Source organism: Magnolia sinica, chromosome 15, assembly GCF_029962835.1.
Source record: "Magnolia sinica isolate HGM2019 chromosome 15, MsV1, whole genome shotgun sequence".
Lineage (NCBI taxonomy): Eukaryota > Viridiplantae > Streptophyta > Magnoliopsida > Magnoliales > Magnoliaceae > Magnolia > Magnolia sinica.
Window position 1 is genome coordinate 71,656,363 of NC_080587.1, and position 25,536 is coordinate 71,681,898.

A 25,536-nucleotide genomic window follows, 5' to 3' on the forward strand; every position below is an offset into this window, starting at 1 on the left:
CGCCCAAACAGACCCTAGAGTTACAGAGGATTCTGTAGGTTGAATGTACCGAATAAAAAGTAGGAAAAAATTAGCACGTTTAACTCTTCCTACGATGTCCTTCTTCTTTTCTTTTTTTTTTTTCTTTTTTTTTTTTCTTTTTTCCTGGCGCCCAAAATGTAACACCCTGAAAATCGGGGGTCGTGCATACGTTCGACTCCCGAGTTCCCGGGGTCACTTATAATCGGTTTTCATCAATATGCGATTAATCCAGGTTTAAAAGGCGCAGCATGGAACTTCCTGGAACATGAAGCACAACCACACAAGTCTACTGAAATAGAAGAAAACCAATTATACTTATATATACATGCTCAAGAGAATGCAAACGAGCGCACAAGGTGACGCCCAACAAATTCACAAAAAAGAATGACATGACCAAAGGAATAAATCTGAGCCGCTACTCGGCAATCCAACAACCCATCTACTGATTCGACGGGGTCCCACTCATCAACTGGAAGTAAGGGAACTCGTCCTCCTCCTCGAGGCTCGCATCACAGGGCTCCACGAAATCTGTATCACCTGCATCTATGAACGGGTCTAGTTGGTGTTTTAAAACACCGTCCCAGAGTGGGAGTGAGTGATCAACTCAGTGGGTGCTATTAGCCATAAGTTGTAACAGGCATCAATTATAATAAGAATTTAATGAAAAGCAATCAATCATAAACATCTATCTAGTCTTGTTAATGTGCATGCATGCAGGATGATATGATGTATGCCCTCACCACAACACTCCCTCGTGCGACAACATCTAACGATCGCCAATGCCAACACTCCCTCAGTGCGACCTCGACTGCTGAGTCGCTAACCTAGCTAATGCCATACAATGATGATGTTAACCGGGTTCTTAGTTAAGTTCATTCATCTAGCCGATTTGGAAATCTGATACACCCCACGTATCAAATGCCCTGAACTAATTGCGAGGCCAAGACCCCCCAATGTGTGAGGCCGAGACCCCGCGATCCTTGACCCCATCGGGTTTTTCCCATCCCCGACTTCAAGCATATGGGGGGTGCTGAATGTGGGGTCGCTCGCCGTCACTACGAGGAGGCGCGTCACCCCAGCGTAGGCCAACAGCTCGGACATAGTGTCTCATTCCAACATGCCCAGCTCACGAGACTGTGGATCAATATTCCATCCGGTATCGATGGGCTACAATGGTGGTGGGGTGTTCCAGTTTCCATACATATGTGAGCAAACAAGGTTAACAAACTAGGTGAGTCAGCTAGTGGACTAAACCGCACGAGCCCAGGCAAGTATGTGGCGGAACGACATCGGGTACAAGAGACCCATGTAGCCTAACTACTACCGCCCACACATACTCGTCCAAACCCATGGGTTTAGCCTCAAGGTGGTCCTACCAGCGGAACCACCTTCGCTCTCCTCATGTTCCTGACCAACCCAAGGGTAGGAATAATGATTCATAGCATGCCAACTACTAATGTACCATCAAACATATTCAACACCATATTCTCATGTTACCCAACATACAATTCAAATTTCTCTAGCAAGCAAGCTACTAATATCATGAATAAGGTGTATGTGTGTGGTGTGGGTTGGTGAGGAAGTTAAGCACTTCCTACACCTCAAAGGATCAAGTACATAAGAGCAAAGGAATCAAACACAAGATGAAGCAACACATATGAGAAGAAGAAATCAACCAAACATGAGCATGTAATCATCTATACACTAATCATGAGAGAGGCAAGATTAACATCAAAGAGGAATAAACATGCAATTTATACAATTCCAACAATATGTCATCCCTAGGTTCCTCTAGATTCTTCCATACAACATACCAAGCAAACAAAATCATTAAACTCTAACTATAATTGGTGTTAGGCCACCTAAGGATAATAGTCCGCACCTATGGATCGTTGAGATCTTGGAAAACGACCTAGAAACGCCAAACTCGATGTTGATCGGCCGGAATCCTAAGACAATGCACTTGCATGTTAGGATTTCATACAAATCCTTACTCAACTCAAAAGATTACAAAAAGGATGGGTGCTTACCTCCCTATTCGGATAGAAGTGGCTTGTAGTTGTGCATATGGGAAAGGAAAGATATTTCTCTAAGGCCCCAAGCTTCCTTGGGCCTTACCTCCTACCACACACCCCCTTCCTTTCTTCTTCCTCTCTCTTTCTCCTCCTTTCTCCTCTTCCTCTTCTCCCTTTCTCTCTTTTCTCTCTTCTCTCTTTCCTTTCTCTAGGGAAAATTCATATGGGGAGAGGGGTGCCCCAAATGAGGCCTTTATATAGTCTCAGGTTTGGTGTAAATGGCCCTAAGGGATGGGTTTTCACTATACTAGACCTATGAGAGGGTCTTTCTAACCTTTAGGGCCCACTATGGGGTGTACGAGTCAATATACACCGTAGGATAGCTAGCCCTAATGATGATCTACGTATGAATATGATCGACCCGTCATTTGGATGCGCCGATCGACAGATATGATAAGAAGTCTGTTCAACGGTCACCGATAGTCAATCAGGGCCGCGGCTATACGGATATGAGCAGAGAAATATCCTTACTCCATGGGTAAAGTTTGGTCGCAAACCGACGGTCCGAAATCCTCAACTTTGCATAAGAGTAGATGACTCAATTCACTTAAGTTCCAACTCCTTCCTTTAGGGTATTTGCACTTCTCATGCACTCGTCATTCGGCTCAAGTTGACCGATTCTGGGCAGTACCCAGGTCCGACTCTCGTGATGGACGTCAAGCCCAGTAAGATGGACATTATTCTATAGTTTTAGAACTAGTGGCCCGCCAACTAGCGGTGTAGAGCTTGTTTGGAGAATCAGGACAGTTCTGGTGGCCCTTTGGCCATGAAACTTATAAGATAAGTGCTCCATGTCCCGATGAAGGGCCATGCAAAATTTAGGGATGATCGGATATGGGGTTTGGTCGCACGGGTCTGATTCGCGATCAACGGTCACCGTGCCACGATCGGGACCCAGATTTTGTGAGCGGGCGCAGAAAAATACATTAGACTTTTACCGTAAATTTAGAAGAAATCTGACAGCTGAAATGTCTTACATTTCAGTTTTATTTATACGTGCCAGATTCTAATTTTGGCATTGGTGGGGCACATCTGGCAAGTGCCAGATTCCACTTCTGGGTGTCCACTGGGTCCGTGGTCCGCGATGGTCCCCAAGCCCAGTGAGATTTATGTTCTCTTAAATTTTTATAATTTTCTGACCTTCCCATGCCGTGGTATAGCCCACACGGGCTGCTGCCAAGTGTAAATGGTCATTTGGCTTGACGGCCCGTACTTGGCCCAATTATAACCCGACTGGTCTACTCTAATGGGCTAATCCTAACTTGATTTAGTTATGGCACCAAACCCTGAGTAGTTTAAATGAACGGTCCTGCGGCAAATCCTACGAGGATGCCTCAGTACACTGTTCTGGTTGGACGGGACGTTACATGATTAACTGGACTTGTGCGGTTCTTCACTGGTACACCCTGTATAAACTGACATTGAGTGTTAATAGTCATTAAGTAATATTTAGGTTAATTAAATAAAATAAAAATAAAAATAAAAATTGATGGATTTTTTTGAAAATACAAAATAGTGAAAATCAAGGATGTTACACAAAACTTATCTCACCAAAGTGAATTTTTAGAGTATGGAAGTAGAGTTTTTGACGAAAATATCCATAACTGTTAAGATAAAGCAGCTAGAAAAAATAAGGGCATTTTCATCTTTATAGGCTCATCAGTACGTTTTTTCGAGTCGAATGAAAAAATATGGGTGTTACGTCGGGTCTATACTAAAAAATTACCCGATAAGTAGGGTGCGTCTTCGGTGGATCCGGATCCACTGAGGTGGGTGGATCCCTTACTGTGGACCGCACCATGATCTATGTGTGTTACATCCAATCCATTCATCTGTTTTGAAAAATCATTTTAGGTATGATCCTATAAATGAAGCAGATCCATATCCAAGGTGGATCACACCATAGGAAATAGTGGTGGTTGAATGTTAAAAGTTGCTTGTGGGCCACGAAAGTTTTGGATCAAGTTGATATTTGTGTGGTCGCTTCATCTAGATCTTTATGACCTTATCAGCAGGTTGGATGGAAAATAAATGATTATGTGGCCCCCAAGAAGTTTTTAATGGTGCTTATTCAATTACCATCGTTTCCTGTGGTGTGGTCCACCTAAGATTTTGATCTACTTCATTTTTGGGTTCCTGTCCTAGAATGATCCGCAAAAAATGGATGGATAGCGTGGATGTAACGCATATAGATCACCATGGTCAGCCCTAACTCGGTCCTAGAATGAAACATCTTTACGATGTTGTTGCTTCTCTCTCTCCCTCCCTTCCTCCCCCTTCCTCCCTCATCTCTCAATCCGCATCGTATTTGAATAGGTGCTAACTTGAACTAACTTGGTACCTTTTACTAGGTCGGGCTCGATTCGAATTAGTCCAAGCTAGACCCGGATTCGAATTGGTTTAGGTATGCCGGACTTGGTACCGAGTCGAGTCGAGTACGGGTCAGGCCTATTTCAAAACTGGATCGAGTCGAGTCAGCCCTACTCGGTCCGATGCCTAGCTCTAGTTCGGGTTAACAATGTCATGCTTGAGTTTAAATAAAAAGTTACCGACGGTGCACATTCGAATTTAACAAACAAATGTCCATCTACTTGAATCATCCAATCAATCTGACTCTACGGCTGTGCCGATCTATGGTGTGATTTGGATGGTTCTGATTGATTTGCATGAATGTCTGCTATGAGAGTGGCTGTGTAAGTGTATGGGTAGTCACTAGTCCTCCGTAGTACATGTTTCTTAACGGTAAACATCAAAGAGAGAGATTCGACAGAGCAAGGATCCGGAATAAGGCTCATCCCTTCTTTCCACACGTGGAAGAACGATGTATCGATCTAGACCGCCCATCATCTCGTGATAGTGAATTGATATAACTAAGGATGCTACTATCCATATGATCAGCATTCTTCAAAAAATAGTAGAAAACAAAGATGATTAGCTCTTAATATTCAATTACATAAATACCACACCTTTTTATTTAAAAATTTTCAAAATCGTTTCCACATTAAAACAAAAATTCTAAAAATTTGATTTTTCAAAAATTAAATTTCAATATACGGGGCCCAAAGTAAGGTTTATCTAGCATCAAGCCTATGAAAACGTCACACATATCTAAACAAAGAGAAAACACAAATATCAACTTTATCTAAAAAAATTGTAATCTTCAAAGAAGTTTTTAATGATGGGTGTTTAATCATCACTATGATGGCATAGTCCACTTGAGATTTGTATCTACTTTATTTTTACCTTATGGTCTAAAAAAATTAATGGAAAAATGAATTGATGATGCAGATATAAAATGTATATATCTTGAATTAAACCGTTCTTCACCCCGCACGTATTCAGAATATCAACAACTTTTATATACATATCTTATAGTGCTTTTTCTATTTTCCTTTATTTTGCATATCTAGTCTACGTGAACTTAATTTCGTATAATTTAACATAATTTATTATTCTTCTTTTTTTTTAATTTCATCTATCCAAAACTTTTGAACTTAGTGCAACATGAATTAATTTATTCGATAATATTGAAAGTTTCCTTAAATATACATAAAAACCATACAATCCCTTATAGTAGAAATATCATGTATTGCATATGCAAAAAATGGTGCTTAATTCTTTCTTTTTCTATAATTATAATTAAGCTTATCCAAAATCTATGGTACAGACCCATTATAAGAGTTACTCGTGGCGTGGAATGTTGTGATTACTCGCTCTCTAGGTGATTATATAAATTCTAGCCGACTATAAATTCTCAAAGCTATATTTTGATTAATGACTGACTCCAAGTTAATAAATACAAAAATACCTTCACATATAAGCCAAACCTAACAAGTACCACCCGGGCAAAAGCCAGTTCAAATTAAATAATAATAATAATAATAATAAAAAGTCCATATAAGAGTCATGCCCCTGCATCCTGTGCGTGAGCCCCAAATGTAAGATGGGTTGACATGTGGGGCATCCCATAGAAAATAATGAAAAATCACCTAAGAAGTTTAAAATTCATATGGTGCACATCTAATGACCATACTGTCTTGATTTTTGGGCATCCCAATTGAGTGCGGATTAGGTGCGGCCTTTATTGTGGGGCCGATCTTGATGTATGTATTCTATATTCACTAAATCAATCATTTTTCCATAGTGGTTTAATTAAGTCATGAGTCCAATAGTATATATTCAAGTAGACCATATTATTGGAAACAATGGTGATTGAACGCCCTACCATTAATTCCTGGGGCCCACAGCAATTTTTCCATAACATTTATTTGTCTTCTAACTTGTTAATAAGGTCACATTTTGATCCAAAACTTTTATGGCCCATTAATGGTCAATCACCATTATTTACTTCTTTTTTTTTATATATATATTTTTTTTATACCAAGCCCTAAAATGATTTGAAAATTTGATAGACAGTGTGAATATAGAATATATAAATCAAAGTGGGTCCCACGGTAAGGGTCTTGGGCGACCTCGATGGGCACCTTATCCGCTCCCATCTCAATTCATGTTAAGACAACCACGTTCTACGGGTGAGATGTCATACAAAGGTGGGCCCACGTGCTAACTAGTTTAATTTTAATTAATTGTGAAACAGGTACACATTTTAAGTAATTTGCAAGTGGCTGCGTATCATCCATCACACTGTGGGGCCCACAATATTAGCGGCCCGGATGTCGTGTATTGTTCTTCACTAGCAAACAAAGAGGCTGGGCAGACATAGATGAGGATGATCTGGAGTACTTTGGCATTATTGCAGATGGAAACATATGGTACGACGGCCCACATATTTGGACAGTCTGCATGGGTTTTAAATCCAGATAAGTGGGTCCCTCCTTTTGTAATCTATACTATTGGCTTGTTGTAACCGTCTCTGGGTGGACTATTAATGAAAGAGAATCAGGATAAGATGATCCACACATTTCTATTTGTGGCTATGGATAGACGGTTGTGGACAGAATGCAAGGACGGTCTACATTCAACTTTAAAATATTGAATTAGTTACGGGAACTCTCTGTCCGGAACGGCTGGAGCGGATTGGGTGTTACCCTTATCGTGGGGCACTCCCTGATGAATTAGTTGTATATCCACGCCGTCCATCAGTTTTCCAGACTATTTTAGCACTAGATCCCAATTATTTAAGCAGATTCAAATCTTAAATGGACCACCCCACAGGAAAAAAGTGGTGAATGGGCCATAAAGTTTGGATCAATACGATCTTTGCATTTTCCCTACATCCAGGTCTCTTTGATCTTACCAACGGTTTGGATGGTAAGTAAACATTATGATGTGCCTTAGGAAGTTTTTAATGGTGGGAGTTCAATCCCCACTGTTTCCAGAAAAAATGTGGTTCACCTGAGATTTGGATTTCCGTAAAAAAATTTTGGTACTAAGTTCTAAAATGGGCTAAAAAAACGGATGGACAGCATAGATATGTAAAAATCATCAAGGTGGGTCCCACAGTAAGCATAATACCCACTAAGGTGTTAGCTGGGGCTCCACTTATATATAAAATAGAGCTTAATTCAATAATACGGTGAGATTTTATTTGGCCACGTGTCCCTATACATTTACTACTACTGTCCATTTTATTGGGCCATGCTTTGCTGTTAGGGATGACAAGCTTGGAAGCAGTCCCAGGATCAATGTTCACCGTCCATTTATTTTGCTATTTCATTTTAGGTAGAGGCCTAAAAACTGACTTAGATACCGCACTAAGCAGACCACGTAATATGGATTAGGCATTCACAGTCAAAACCTTTTTTGAGATCACAAAAGTTTTGGAACAAGCTTATATTTGTGTTTTCCCTTCATCCGTGTTTACGTGACGTCATGAACAAGTTAGATGGCAATTACTATCACGGTGGATGTCATTATCATTGCTTCTTCCCATAATGTGGTCCACCTAAACCTTGGACCTGCCTCGTCTTTGGTTTTGTACGCCAGACTGATATGAAAAGGGCGTTGGATGGCATGGATAAAACTAATAGATCATGATGGCTTCTTAGAATTTATTTCCATTTTTAGTAACACTCAAGTGCAGATGGTATTCAATCCACATCCACCATGCAAAACGTGCTTGAAAGGGGTAGATTTGGTAAGGGTCTCAAGATTTTATTAGTCCAGCCCCATGTGACATTAGTCTGTGTGTGTGTACATATATATATATATATATATATTTTAGGCCGAATCACTTTCAAACATCCTTATGTAATCCATCTTTAACAACTAGCCAAATGTAGCCCAGTCAAACTTCATCACATGGAATGCCAGGTCATCACTGAATCCACATAAGTTTGAAAATAGTTTGATCAAGTACATCACATGTGGCCTAAACTAATGAGACCCTTCCAATACCGGAGTTCGAGTTCGGGAAGGCCCCGACGTGGGGACATCTGAACGGGACGTGCAATATCTATGGGCCCCATCATGATTTGTGTATTTTATCCATTGTCCATCCATTTTACAAGATAATTTTAGGCTAGAGACAAAAAATGAAGTAGATCCGGAGCTCAGGTGTAAAAGTGCTCGGGGGTAGTGAAAGTCTTGGATCAAGCTAATATTTGTGTTTTTCCCTTCATCTATCTCGGTGTGATCTTATGAAAAGGTTGGATGGCAAATAAACATCACAATAGACCCCGGCAAGATTTGAACAGTGGAAATAATTATTCCCATTATTTCTTGTGGTGTGGTCCACTTAAATTTTGGATATAATTTTTAGCTCATGCCCAAAAATGATCTTGCTGAATGGGAGGATGGTGTGGATAAAACACATACATTATGATGGGCCAATGAAGTCTGATCACTGGGGTTATCGGTGGTGTATGGGTCACACCAAATTGACTTCCCATGTTCCTTCGAAATCCCCAGTTGGATATGAAACCGATTGGCCACTCCCCCTGTCACCAGCCCAGGGGGTGGTGGTCTGTGCTCTGTGGCCCCACCATGATGTATGTGTTTCATCCATTCCGATTCATTCATTTTTACATATCATTTTACAGCTTGATCCCAAAAATTAGAGGGATATAAATCTCAGTAGACCACACCACAGGAAAACAATAGTGACTGGATATCCACCATTAAAATCCTCCTAAGTCCCACTATACTGTTTATTTGACATCCAATCTATTGATTAGGTCATACAGACCCAGGTGAAGGGAAAAAAATAAAGATCAGCTTTATCCAAAACTTTTATGGCCCCTAAAAAGTTTTTAATGGTCGATGTTCATTCAACATTATTTCGTATAATGTGGTCCACTTGAGATAGGGATATACCTCATTTTTGGTATCATACTATAAAATTATCTAGAAAAATCAATGGACATCATGGATGAAACACTTACATCATGGTGGGGGCCACAGAGCAGCGGCCACCAGCCAGGAGTAGCCAATCCGTTTCCAGTTGGATTGGACATGGGAATAAATGGCATGCCTGATTGGATGTGTATTAGGTGGCGTGGTGACTGTAGGTGTTGGGCCACAGCCAGTGATGGGCCCAGCCCTTTTTAAAGGTTTTTGGGCTGAGTATGTACTTAGCCCATCTCTAATAGCCTAACTAAGCTCATCTTTGAGAATATAAGGCCCACCAATCAAATCTCACTGACTAGTCGGGTCTTGCTTGATTATAGCCATTTGATGAAATGGACACCGATCAAGTGGTGAGGATCGAGCTCAACTTGGCTGCGACTCAAACCAACGATGTGGATGAGACCCTAATGGTAGGTACCCACCTCTATATATGTGTATATTATAGCTATTCGTATGTTTTTCCATCTTATTTTTGGCCATATTCCCAAAACTGAAGTAGATACAAATTTCAGGTGGACCACAACACATTCAAAACCTTTTGTGTGCCACAGAAGGGTGATATTTATTTTTTCCTCTCATCCAGGTCTGTGCCACCTTATCAACTGTTTGGATGGTCAATAAACATTACCGTAGATGCTAGGAAGTTTTTAATGGTTGCCATTTAATGAGCACCATTACTTATGGTGCTGTCCACCAGAAATTTTTATTTGCTTTATTTTTGGGAAATTGATCTAAAATAAGCTCAAAAACCAGATGGACGGTGTGGATATGCAATGCATACATTGCGGTGGGCCCAGTGGCTAGGGTCTCACCCACATGGATGTTCCCGGTTGCAGCCACGTGTCGCGCTGGTGAGGAGCTCACGACTCTCAGCATTGGTGCAGCAACATGGTTAGATTTGATTGGTGGGGCCGGGTCTTTCTAAGTTTTCTAGCCCATCTCTGACAACATGGGGCTCACCAATCAATTATCTTACCACATCATCAGCCATTGTTGAGGGTGGTGGGGAGTAATTATGATCCATACTATCGTGCTTACATATATATTGCATACTTTGCATAAATGTAACTGATATGGAATAGTTTCAGCTGTGGGAGCCTGTGTATATAGCTAATAATGCTGAAATCATATTAATTGGGGCATGATGACTGTCGATTAATGTAAATGTAAATGTTCAAAAAAGGACCCATTGTACCCTATCACTGACTATTTCTGAAGGAGTCAATTATGAAGGAACGAGTGTCACTGCACTAGAAATATATAGCATGCATAAAATTTGTAAGGATAGTTGGAACACTTTTTTATATAATTACAGTTGATGTTGATGGGGCAATACACATCTTCTATTGGTAAAACGTGGCCAAGAAACTCAAAAGCGAGACGTAGTCAAGTGAGAAGAGCAGTTATAGGAACAAAAACGAAATGAAGAACCCATGAGGCAAAGTGGTGCTAGAGCAATTGTTATAACCATCAAATGTAAGAAAAGGCATCTTGATTGTTGTCTCAAAGAAATTTATAAACATCAAAGGAGTTCAAAAAAGCAAATAACCTTGTACCAATCAAATCAAATATGTTAAATCTGTGAATAATCTTTTATGCACCTTAGCATAATCTATCATTAACGTTCTTTAGCGTAAACTAATAGTCTAATCCTACATTAAGAGTGGCATAAACTAGTAGCTATAATCCTTAGCAGTAAGCTTAATTCTACACTAGGAGTAGCGTAAACAAATAATTGATATCCTTAGCGGTAATCTAAGTTTACGCTCTTAGGCTGAACGAATCCCATTTCAATACAAACAGTTCTTCTTTTAGAAAAAAAAAATCTTTTTGTCAATCAACTTTTATATTGAAAGTCCTTTTTGGTATGGAAGGCAAGGTGTAACCTAGTTTCATAAGAAGAATCTTACCCTTTGATAATTGTCTAATTATTTTAAATACCTTGAGATTTGCTGAATAGGCAATCAATCTCATCGTATCTCGATCATATACAGTTAAGTTGATCATATATAGTCAAGTCTAGGGTAAAGTTGTTCAGTTTGAACCAAGCTACGCAGTTGGTGTTAAAAAATTGATATTCTCAAATTACATATTTGTAATTTATGTAAAATATTAATAGAAATTGGAAATATTAAGGACAGGCTGAAGCACGTGTGATCATATAGTCCTTAAAGCGTTATTTGTCCATTCTTAAAGTATTAGAGACTGCTAATAAGTTGTAGGCAACTAGCTTATAGGATACGATGAGCCTATATGTGCTTATACGTTCAGCAAGTACGAAGAAACTACTAATGAAATTATGTATACACAGTTTGTTGGTGGATAAAAAACTTAAGGAAAAGATCCAAAATTAGAGAGAAAGTCAGAAAAGATTTTGCTTGCTTAGACCACTGCACTGGTCTATTTCTTAAAGACTTGCTGGCTAATGGCTAAGATTCATATTGAACCTTATTGGCTAATCAGAGAACATTGAGTTATTACCGGTTGGTTCATATGAGAGAGTTGTTTGAGTGATTGGTGATAGTCGAATAAACCACTCAAGCTCTGTTTATATAGGTTAGGGTTACTGGATGTTTTGGTCCAGGGTATAACTCCAAATAATTGTTTCTGACTGTTGGTCGGAAACTAGCTATTATTGGGCAATTTTTAACCGTTTTGCATGTGATAAAACCAACTGTACACTAGCCATTTAAACTCAGTGGCTAGCTATTCATGACTGTTGGGCTAGCCACATATTGCAGTTTCTGCATGGTTTGATTTAATACTGCATGAGCAGTTACATCACATATTAAATAACTAGCTCCAGCCTCTATATAGGGCAAATAGGTTTCTATCATACCTCTAATCCACAGCATTCCAGCCACCTGACCCATAGCCACTTTCACACCGCGACTCACACTTGTCTCGCACCAGTTCATGAGGCAGTAGCACGATACACACAAGCAAAGTGCAAAGTGCACCACTAGTGTCTCTATAACCACATTGCATCACATGTCCATGCCTTCACATCAAGCCTGTGCCCTCACATTGAGCCCGAGATCATAACCATGCCCAAGCTTGTGTAGTGCGCATGACAATGCGAAGCACTAGAACACACAACTCCTCATATTCACCGAGCAAATATCAAGGTACTCAACACCCAACTTATAAACCTAATATTTTCATCTCTCCTTTTCCAGTTGGTACTATTACAAAAATACTAAAAATTCAAATTTTTAATAAGATATATATATATATATATATATATATATATATAATACAACAGTTAGTTTTGACACGCCCGCATGCATCACACGTGATCGACTCTTCAACTAACAGGCAACCAGACCATCGATTACTTCTTTCTCTGATCATCATTGCCGGTCCACCAATTGGCCAGCTCGATCATTATTTCCAAGAAGTTGTGGGTCCGTGACCTCTCTCAAGTGGACCCCACTATTTGGTCCGATAACTTCTGAGTGCATGACTACTATACAATACTCAACCCGCCCACACGATACCCGAGCTGAGGACTGTGTAGGAGGGACGCAAAATTCCCTACAAGGTACAGCACTCGTTGTAGGGATCTCGAGAAACATAAGCGTTGTGGGATCCGCTGTGATGTATGCGTGGCATCCACACCGTCCATCAGTTTCTTCAGATAACCCTTGGACGTAGGATCCAAAACTCGAGTGAGCTGCACTGCAGGAAACGGTGGAGAAACTGGACATCCAACATTGTAAATTTTCTGGGGCCCACAGTAATAATTAATTGAAATCCAACTTTTTCATAAGATTACTCTCATAGGGATGAATTTAAAACACAAACATCAGAAAATGTGAAACTTCAGTGGACCCCAAGAAGGCTTCAATGGTGGACGTCCCCTCGCCACTGTTTCTGACTGTGTGGTCCACTTAAGGTTTTTATTAGCTAAATTTTGGTTTTAGAAGCTAAAATTATATGAAAAAACTTATGGATGGAGTGGATTTTTCACAGACATCACGATGGACCCACGGAGCCTTTTAGTTGCAAGGCCTGACACAAGTGCTGTAAGTGCTTTGCGTCCGTCGCGTCCGTCTGAGAGTGGCAACTGGCAACGGACCAGTAAGATAACAGAGGGAAGAGAAAGGTGGGTCCTATCTAGGTGTACAATCCCAGCCGTCCTTTATTGGGTCACGTGGTATAGATAACCTGCCTAAAAATTAATATCAATACAGGAATAGGCCACAGTTATAAATAAGTGGACGGCTAAGGATCAACGGCTGAGATTTGTCCAATCACATTTATATGGCCACTGTATTAGGGCACCCATTAGTTTTTTCCTGACCACCCACTCCAAGAATCTCATACTTGCGTGCAACACGGTGCAGATCTCAGCTTTGGGCTGGGTCATTGATTATAGGCTGTTGGGCTTGACCGTACAGGCTATGGGCCCATAATCCATACCGTCCATATGAGAAGCCTAGTCACCTAAAATCTCAGCAATTGAAAGATCCTTTCCGTTGAAATTTTGGTTCAAAATGACATCATCTTGCATCCTTCCAAATGCCTGACAAATGAGCCCAGCCCGATCTGGGACTTGTGTTTCAGTGGCCCCGCAAAGCGGCCCAATCAGTTTTTAACACAGGGAATGGGCTGGGCCTGAAACTAGCCCATTTAGTTCTATGGTCACGTGATTATCGACCATAAAGGTACATCACACCACGTGAGTCGTGAAAGAATATATTACTGGTATGCCCATAAACGAGGCGTCCGTTGCTGGATATAAAGAAATAAAACAGGCTACGGACACGTCTGATCTGATCTGATTTTCAATCCAGACCGTACAAATTTGAGGCCCACCATGGATAGATGATAAACCTAAAACCCCAGTGACACAAGATTACTCACTCTCAAAATTTCGCCCCCTGATGACTAAGAAAAAAATCAGTGGTTCAGATTCAAATGGTAAATCGGATGGTTGTGATCATATGATTTTCATGATTTTCTATGCCCACGGTGGGACCCAGTATTTTGACGGCCTGGATTGGAGTACGTTGACGTCATGCTTGCATACTTAGAACCGTGACCAGTGAACGAACAAAAATAACTATTCCTAATTTCCTACAGTAGAAGAAAAAAAAAAAGAATTTATAAAATAGGTGGGACCACGTGGAGGTTGATAGATACAACCGCTTGAACACTTCACATGCGTGGAATGATCTGGACCGCTCATCCGACAGCTCCAACGAAAATGGGTGCAATGGCCTACAAATCATATATCCTAGGATAAACGGCCATGATTTGATAATCCAAACCATCTGTCCGTTTCATCCCACTGTGGATGGACCAAGGCCCACCTAAAAATGAAGCAGATCCAAATCTCAACGGACCACATCACAGAAAGCTGTGGTCGTTAAACGCCCACCATTAAAAAATTTCTAGGGCCCACCGTAACGTTTATTTGCCATCCTATCCTGATAATTACAGACAGACCTGGATGAAGGGAAAACATACATCAGCTTGATTCAAAACTTGTGTGGCCCGGAAGAAGTTTTGAATGGTTAGTCATGTGGTGTGGTCCACCTGAGGTGTGGATCTACTTAATTTTTAGGCTCATGTAATGATATGGCGAAACAGATGGACGGCTGGATATACAACATCTACATCAGGGTGGGGCCCACGATTAGGGAAACACCCAATCCGCTCCCTATTGAATGCACACCTTTGTTGTGTTTCTCTTCCCCAGCTATCTATTTGTAAGCCACCAACCGAAAGCTCTTGTGCTGTGGTTGGGAAACCATGGCCCACTTGTGACAACTGAAAGATTGAGACTCTTGTGGGGACCTCCATAAGAAATCCACTCCGTCCATCATCTGATCAAGATCATGATAAAGTGTGAGCTAAAAATAAGGCTGATAAAAAAATTCAAGTGGGCCACACCAAATGGAAAAGTTGGGATGTGGATACCTTCAATTGAAACCTTCTATGGGCCACCGAAGCATTGGATTGGATTAGTATATGCTTCTTCTTCTTTTTCTTTTCTTTTTACATCTCAGTGGGAGTTACTTTATGAACGTGTTGGATGGTACATAAACATGACTGGTGGGCCTCGGCAAGGTTTCAATGGTGGGATTCTGGTCCCCCCCGTTTCTATAGTGTGTACCACTTGAGTTTTCTACTGACTTTTGAGCTCAAGTTCTTCAATGAGTTGATGAAAATGGGGGGCGGCTTGGGTGGATCAGAGATCCACCGAGGTGGGTGGTATCCAGTCCATGGGTCCACAATGATATGTCTTATATGGACCATTAAAGTGACTTGATCCAAAAAAATGAAGCAAATCCAAATCTCAAGTGGACCATAATACAAGAAATAGTGGTAATCAACCATAAAAGACTTCTTGCGGGCGTAAAAGTTTTCGATCAAGTCTCTTGATTTAGGTCTTTGTGACCTTATCAGCTCATGAAGTTTTTAATGGTGGTGATTCAATTAATTCCATTTCCTATGGTTCGCCTATGATTTGGATTTGCTACATTTTTGGGATCGTGCCCTAAAATGAGCTTTCAAATTGGATGGATGGTGTGGATGCAAGGAACATGCATCATAGTGGCTCGACAATTGGTTTGTTTGGTATGTGGGCTTAGGAGGGATTAAGTGAGATGGAATTTCAAATTCCATCCTATGTTTAAAGACAGTCGATGGAATGGGAGTGTATGGAATGGAATTGCATTTGGTCCCATATGAAATTTCAGTGGATTTTAAAATTTTAAAATTTTAAAATTCCAATGGATTTTAAAATTTTATTACATTTGTGGGCCACACATTGATACATGTATTTTATCTATGTCGTCAATCCATGTGCATCCTTTGCACATAAATATTCTAGTTGTATACGTGTGCAGTTGACACATGGTTGTGAATTTGATGCGTTAATTACAATTTCATGGCTTGTTTGGTACGTATGCTTAGGAGGGGTTAAGTGAGATGGAATTGCATTTGGTTGTGTGTAAATTCCATCACACGATTTGAGATAATGGGAATGAATGAGATTAGGTGGAATGAAATTGCATTTAGTCGCATGCGGGATTTTAGGTGAATTTTGAAATCTAAGTACACCTTGTGCTTAGAGTTGTACATTTGTGACCCGATCCGATGGATCTGATCTTATCCGGCCCGTTTTGAGCAGAACCAAGGGCTGAGATCGGGCCTGATCGGGTTGTGATTTCCAAATCCAATTTTTTTTGAGGGTCGGGTCCAGATAAAATTCTATCTGGACCAACCCGATCCGAATACCTGAACCGCACCGAACAGACCCGGGCCGATAGGTGGGTGGGTAGTATAATTTTTTTTTTTAATTTTTTTTTTTTACCTTAACTTTCCTAAAACTGGATAGACGATGTGGATAAAACATATAGATTGGATAAAATATGTTGATGAAGTCATAAGGACCCGAATAAAGGAAAAAAATAAATATCAGCTTGACCGAAAGCTTGTATGGCCTACAAAACGTTTTTAATGGTCAAAATTCATTCAACACTGTTTTTCTATAATGTGGTCCACTTAAGATTTCAATGTACCTTATTTTTTTCTAATAATTTAAAATGATCTATAAAAATAGACGGAGGGCATGGATGAAACACATACATCATGGTGGGGCCCATAGAGCACCGACGTCCTGTGGCAAGGGGAGTAGCCAGTCCGTCTCCAGTATAGTTGTACTAGCCTTGCATCTGGCCTCCTCGAGCATCGGGCACTCCTTGAGCTCCGAGTTGTACAAACGGTTCCAAGGATATCAAAGTTATATGAGCTCCACAGTGATGTATTTATTATATTTACACCGTTCGTATATTTTTAGAGATCATTATAGAGCATTGTCCAAAAAATGAATAATATCCAAAGATCATGTGAACCACACCACAAATAGTGGTAGAGAATGATTTTCACAATTAAACAATTTGTGTGGTCCACACGATAGTTAAATCTATCTTATTTTTAGTCTAAAGCCTTCTGACGAGCTCACCAAATGAATGGACGGTTTGGATATAACACATGACCCACATCTGACCCACAGAACTTGCTAAACTCAATACAACAAGTCACGTATTTTTTTTTTTAAAAAAAAGTCATTACACTTTCGTGCATTTCACGTAAACATAAGTATGTCCAAAGAACGGGTCCAGAGAAAGCGCTACTTCTTTCATAGTATTGTATGGGGCCCACCTTGATGTATATGTTTTATCCAAGCCATTCATCCATTTTGATGTGTCATTTTAGGCATTGAACAGAAAATTACAATATACTGAAGACTAACCCGATCCGACTCGGTTTCTTTGACCCAGTTGAACTTAGTTCGGGTCAAGTCAATAGAGCATCGGATCTGTCTGAGTCAGATGATTCAGACCCGGTCTCGGATCGGGTCAAGTTCGAGTCTACGTAATGGAATTTCGGATCGGACCGAGTTAGGGCAAATCCGATCCGATCCGAACCGATGCCTACCTCTACTTGTGCCCCTTTACACCATGCCTGGGCCTTACATTGATGAATTCTAATTACATTAGAGTCATATATGTGTGCAAGTGACTGACATCGGTTGTAAATTTGGCCAATTGATTACAATTCCATAGTTTACCAAATTGGAGTTTTGATGAATACTTTGTTTTTGCTAGAGTAAAATCAAAATACAATGATATTTCTAGACATGCAATAAATGTGTTAATCTTATTTAATAATGCATTTCCATATTAGTTAATCCCACCAACCAAACAGACCCATCCACTGACCTAGGTAGATCTCGGATCCACCCAAATCGTGCACCATGAAAATGATGTTATAGTGGATTTCATACACACTTCATTGTGGGCCTACATCAACTATTGTATAGGGAAGTGGATTGGCTGATGTACCACACACCACCGACCTCACTAGTGTGGGTACGTGTCATGCATAGACAAGTGCTATGATCCATTCAAAGCAGATCAAAGTTACACGAGCCTCACAATGATTGAGCAAGATCATTTTAAAACAGGAGACAAAAAATGAATCATATCCAAAGCCCAAGTAGACAACACCACAAATAGCAGTGGGACAATAATTTTCACTATTAAACACATTTGTATTCCCTAAGGTAATGTTATTTTTCCATCTAGTCTCTTTATAAGATCACACAAACTTGAAAAAAAACAAATATTATATTGATCCAAAACTTTTGTGACCCAAAAGGGTTTCAATGGTAGATGTTCAATCACCTACAATTTTTTGCAATATGATCGGCTGAATATTTGTATCTGTCTTATCAGCTCAAGCCATACAACGAGCTCACCAACTCGACCATTGGTTTGGATGTAATACATACATTATCATTAAAGGACTCACAAAACTTAATGATGTCAACACACCAGCCAAGACAGTGGTGTGTGGTACACCAGCTAATCCACATTGGTCAAGGATGGTATATTAATCCGTGGCTGGTGTACCACACACACTACTAACATCCCTGGTGTGCTGATATCACCAAGTTACAGATGTATGTTATATATGTAAAAAATAAAACAGATTAAAAGATCAAGTGGACCATACTGTAGAAAGCGGTTAGAGCTTCAACGTCTATTATTGAAATCATCACAGTGTGACAAAAGTACTAGAGTAATTTGATATTTGTTTTTATTATTTTTATTTTATTTTCTTTATGTTTGTATGACTTTATGAATGAGAAAATGACCACTGTAGACAAAACCTTTTACCCAGCGGTTTTTATGTTGGAATACAAACTTAAGTTACCAACTTCGACTAGCACGTGCGGACAGCGACGTTGAGGACGAAACTACCCCTCCTTTTCACTTTCACTGCGAAGACGAGCGCTGACGCTCCTCCAACTGACAGTTGTGCGAGCGGCTTAAAAGAGATCAAAGTTACATGGCCCCACAGCTATGTATTTATTATATCCACAACGTTCATCCATATTTCGAGATCATTTCGGAGCATTATCCAAAAAAAGAAAATCATATCCAATGATCAACTGGGCCACACCACACAGAGCAGCGGAAAATTGATTTTCATCGTTAAAACTTTTGTAGGGCCCACCATAACATTTATTTTCCATCAAATCTATTGATAAGGCCACAAAGACCTGGATGAAGAGGAAAAACGATTTTCATAATGATCCAAAACTTGTGTGGCCCCTAAAAGGGTTTCAACGGTAGACGTTCAAGTAGAATGGTAATGGCGTGGGGACAACGATACGGATATAGCTACGGTTATAATCCGTAGCTATAGCAGTAAGTCGGCGATCAATCGTAGATTCCAGGATTCCACCGCAAGTTACTGTCTCTATCAGCGATTAATCGTGAATCTTGTGATTCCACCCCCGATCTATAGCTACGGATTATAACCGTAGCTATAACCGTAGCTATAGCCGTATCCCACCACAAGTTGCTGTCCCTATTGGCGATTAATCGTAAACCTTGCAATTCCACCCCCCGATCTATGGCTACGGATTATAACCGTAGCTATAGCCGTAACCTAACACACTTTCTTTCTTTCTTTTTTTTTCTTTTTTTTTTTTTTACATGGAGAATTTTATTCTACCTACATTTTTTTCTAACACATATTTATATAAATATGTAAATATAAGAATATAAAAAAAAAATCTCTTTTTTTTTTTTCATTTCTTTCTTTATTCATATAATAAGAATATTTTCTAAACCCAAATTAGTTACTTAACGTACCATATATAATTTTAGGGCTGAAAGTTGGGCGGGCTCAACCCGACCAACTTGTGACTGACCTGACATTGGGTTGGGCTTGGTCAAGATGTATCGAGTTTGGTCTTGGGGTTGGGCCATACAAACAACAACTCAATAAAACTTGGGTTGGGCTTGGGTTGAAGTCTTGGAAATTGCCAGAAAATGCATGGAAATGACCGTGAAATAAAGGAAAATGACCATGAAATGCATGTAAATGACCATGAAATGTATGGAAATGACCGTGAAATAAAGGGAAATGACCATGAAATGCATGGAAATGACCGTGAAATGAAATGGAATCGCTAGGATTGACCGTGAAATGCATGAAAATGACCATGAAGTGAAAGGAAATGACCGTGAAATGAAACGGAATCGCCGGGATTGATCATGAAATGCATGAAAATGACTATGAAATGAAACGAAATCGCCGGGATTGATCGCGAAATGCATGGAAATGACCGTGAAATGAAACGGAATTGCCGGGATTGCCCGTGAAATGCATGGAAATGACCGTGAAGTGAAGGAAATTGACCGTGAAATGCATGCAAATGACCGTGGATCAAAACGGAATCGCCAGGATTGACCGTGAAATGCATAGAAATGACCGTGAAGTGAAGGAAATTGACCATGAAATGCATGGAAATGACCGTGAATCAAAACGGAATCGCCAGGATTGACCGTTGAATGCATGAAAATGACTGTGAAGTGAAGTGAATTGATCGTGAGTGAGGGAAGCTAGAAATTCAGCGAGGCATGGACATGACCGTGAAGTGAGGGAAATGACCGTGAAGTGCATGGAAATGACCGTGAATCAACATGGAATCCCCGTGATTGACCGTGAAATGGATGGAAATGATCGTGAATCAACACGGAATCACCGGGCATGACCGTGAAATGCATGGAAATGACCGTGAAGTGAAGCGAATTGACCGGGAATTGAGTGGGCCGAACTGGAAATTAAGCAGGACAAATTGGAAAATGAGCGGGCCAAACTGGAAATTGAGCGGGACAAACTGGAAATTGAGCGGGCCAAACAGGAAAATGAGCGGGCCAAACTAGAAATTGAGCGAGCCAAACTGGAAATTAAGCAGGCCAAACTAGCCTAACTGGAAAATGAGCGGGACAAACTAGAAAATGAGCGGGACAAACTGAAAAATGAGCGGGACAAACGGGAAAATGAGCGGGACAAACTGGAAAATGAGCAGGGGAAACATGAAATCAGCGGGGCAAACTAGAAAATCATTATGCCCACTGTTTCCTATGGTATGATCCACTTGATATTTTGATATGCTTCAATTTGGGGCTCAACCCCTTAATCAGATAGAAAAACAGATCGATGGCATTGATATACTACATGAAACGGATTGACTACTCCCCCTACCACCAGCTAATGGCTGGTGTTCGGTGCTCTGTGGGCCCCATCATGATGTATGTGTTTCAACCATGCTGTCCGTCTTTTTTATATATCGTTTTATGATATTATACAAAAAAATGTGGTATATCCTGATCTCAATTGGACCACATTATAGGAAACAATGTTTAATGAACATCGACCATTAAAAACCTTTTGGTGGCCATAAAAGTATTGGATCAAGCTGATCTTTGTTTTTAGCCTTCATCTGGGTCTTTATGATGTAATAAACAGATTGGATTTCAGATAAACAGTACAGTTGGCCTCAGGAGGATTTAAATGATGGATATCCAATCACTATTGTTTTCCTGTATTGTGGTACATCTAAGATTTATATCCCTCATATTTTTAGGAAAAAGCCCTGAAATGACAATAGGGAAGGATGAAGATTTCCTACTAAGCAGTTTCAGCAACATAGCCATTGGAATGTTGTCTATGTAATGAAGGACTTGGTCCCATGGCTGGCTAGTGGTAGACTCAGGACATGATTTAAGGTCTAATTTGAGGCCCACATATCCAATCAAATTCCATTGATTGGAATTGGTCCCACATATCCAGAACTGGTAGCCTTATTGTTGGGTTTATGCAAAAAACCATAGAGTATGGGAGGGTTTCATACAACCATACACATATCCAAGCCCATGCGGTTGTACATAGAAGAAGTAGTTGAGTGGGTTTTTGGAGTCATTAAGTTGGGACCTCTTATTAAATTTTCTTTCCTTCATGATGGATGGATTAAGTCGAGTTCGACTCGTGTCGAGGTGGGCCAAGCTCGACTTGACTCGTCCATGCTGAGTCAAGTCGAGTTCGAGTCGAGTCGAGTTGCAATACACCATGGTCGAACTCGGCTTGAACTCAACTTTACTCGCCTCGAGTTGGCCTTTCAATCCGAGTTGTCTTAGGTTTGATGTTAATTTTGTAGGAGCTGTATATTGTTGTGAATGATGTCTTTACTTCACAGTCATTACCATGCATTTCACGGTCAATTACGGCGATTTCGTATCTTTTCACGGTAATTTCCATGCATTGTTCAGGTCTGTTCATGGCTCTGGAGGTGGATGGCCCGCTCAATTTCCGGTTTATCTCTCAAATTTCTGTTTGGCCCGCTCATTTTCGAGTTGTCCTGCTCAAATTCTAGTTAGGCCCGCTCAATTTCGAGTTTGGCCGCTCAATTTCCGATTTGGCCCGCTCAATTTCGATGGTGGCTGAAATTCTAGTTTGGCCCGTTCAATTTCGAGTTGTCCCGTTCATTTCTATGTTTGCCCGCTCATTTTAATTTGTCCCACTCAATTTCTAGTTTGGCCGCTCAATTTCGGTTTGTCCCACTCATTTCCAGTTTGTCCCGCTCAATTTTCGGTTTGGCTCGCTCAATTTCTAGTTTGTCCCATCAATTTCCAATTTGTCCCACTCAAATTTCAGTTTGGCCCGCTCAATTTCTAGTTTGTCCCGCCCAACTTTCAGCCATAAAATCCTATTGATACATCAAGTAACTAATTTTGGTTTAGAAGATATTCTTGTTATATGGTTAAAGAAAGAAATGGAGAAAAAAGAGATAAAATTTTGTTTATATATTTATATATACATATTGATTATAACTATGTGTAGGTGGAATAAAATTCTCCATGTCAAAGAAATGGATACGAATAAAATTCTCCATGTCAAAAAAATGGATTAATCGCGGATCTTGGGATTCCACCGCAAGTCGTTGTGATGATCGGAGATCAATCGCGGATTTGGCGATTCCACCCCAACTCGCTGTGAGGTTCGCCGATCTATGGCTACGATTTATAACCGTAGCTATAACTATACCCTGATTTTTTTTTCGTTTCTTTTAGATGGAGAATTTTATTCTACCTATATTTTCTCTTAACACATATTTATAAAAAGTTAATCCCACATGTGACTAGCAGGCAATTTCCTACATTTAAAAACATTATAATCATTCATTCATTTAATTACCACCTGCATAATTATATATACATTCAATGACAATCATTCATTCAATAATGAATCAATTACAATCCTTCATTCAGACTAAAACTTACAATTATAATCATTCGTTTAATAATGAATCAATTACAATCCTTCATTCAATCAATTACAAGTACAATTACAATACTGATGAAAATACAAATCTTGGTGAGTCTGTGTGCACTCGCATATGGCCAGGTGCATCATTCATCTGTGTATATATATACATACATACAATCCTATGGAAAAAATAAATGAAAAGAGAGAGAACATATGAGAGGTGATCCTTATCTCCTTTGATGGTTCAAGCTGCATGTGCCTTACCCAACTTCTTATAAGGAGAAGTTATATGGGTCTTGGAATAATGTTGGTGACAAATCCACCTTGCCTATTAATATTATCATATTGTGTTAGGACATGACTCTAAAAATGAGATAAATCCAAAATCTCAAATAATCTATGCTATAAGAGATAGTGGAGATGGAAATTGATGCATTGTGATGCTTGAGTTCGAGTATGCTTGCCAACAAAGCAAGATTTTTTTGTTTGTTGCCATGTGATTGGGCTACATTATTACATCAATCAAGTTCGGGTTCGGGATCGGGTTTAGGTTTGAGTTTTCAAGTTTAGGTTTAGGTTTAGGTTTAGGTTAGGGAGTTGAGATTAAGAGTAGGTGTAGGTTTACGTTTAGGGATTTAAGAATACATTTAGGTTTTAGATTTAGGTTTAGGTTTTAGGTTATATGTTTAGGTTATAGGTTTAGGGAATTGAGAATACGTTAAGGTTTAGGTTTAGGAAATCTGGTTCAATGTGTTTAACCTCCACTAAAACCATTTGCTTGTTTGCGTAAAAATAGACTTGTTGATGCTTTATGCCATGAGAGTTTCACCTTCTCTATTAACTGCATCGTACCACAACAACATAATCACTAAATCATGTGGATGATGAACAAAATCATGAAATCCAGTAAAAAAAATGAACCTCTTTGTTGCTAGCACTGATAACTCAACCAAACAAAGAAGAGACTATCTTCTAGCCAGCAAGATTAGAAAAGAGTGACCATGAAATGCATGAAAATGACAACAACTCGATAAAACTTGGGTTGGGCTTGGGTTGAGGTCTCGGGAATTGCCAGGAAATGCATGAAAATGACCATGAAATGCATGGAAATGACCGTGAAATGAAATGGAATCATCAGGATTGATTGTGAAATGCATGGAAATGATCGTGAAGTTAAGGGAAATGATCATGAAATGCATGGAAATGAAACGGAATCGTCGGGATTGACCATGAAATGCATGGAAATGACCGTGAAATGAAACGGAATTGTCGGGATTGACCGTGAAATGAAACGGAATCGCCGGGATTGACCATGAAATGCATGGAAATGACCGTGAAATGAAACGGAATCGCTGGGATTGCCCGTGAAATGCATGGAAATGACCATGAAGTGACAAACTGGAAATTGAGCGGGACAAACTAGAAATTGAGCGGGCCAAACTGAAAATTGAGTGGGCCAAACTGGAAATTAAGCGGGCCAAACTGGAAATTGAGTGGGCAAACATGGAAATGAGCGGGACAAACTAGAATTTCAATGGGCCCATGAAATTGAGCGGCAAACATGGAAATGAGCGCGACAAACTGGAAACTGAGAACATGAAATTGAGCGGGCAAATTGAAATTTGAGCGAGAGAATTGACCAGAAATTGAGCGGGACAAAGCTGGAAAATGAGCGGGCCAAATGAAAAATTGAGTGACTGAAAATTGAGCGGGATAAACTGGAAATTGAGCGGGACAAATTGGAAATTGAGCCGGCAAACATGAAAATGAGCGGGACAAACTAGAATTTCAGCGGGCCAAATTGGAAATCGAGTGGGCAAACATGGAAATGAGCAGGACAAACTGAAAATTGAGCGGGACAAACTAGAAATTGAGCGAGACAAACTAGAAATTGAGCGAGACAAACTGGAAATTGAGCGGGCCAAACTGAAATTTGAGTGGGCCAAACTGAAATTTGAGTGGGACAAACTGAAAATTGAGCGGGATAAAT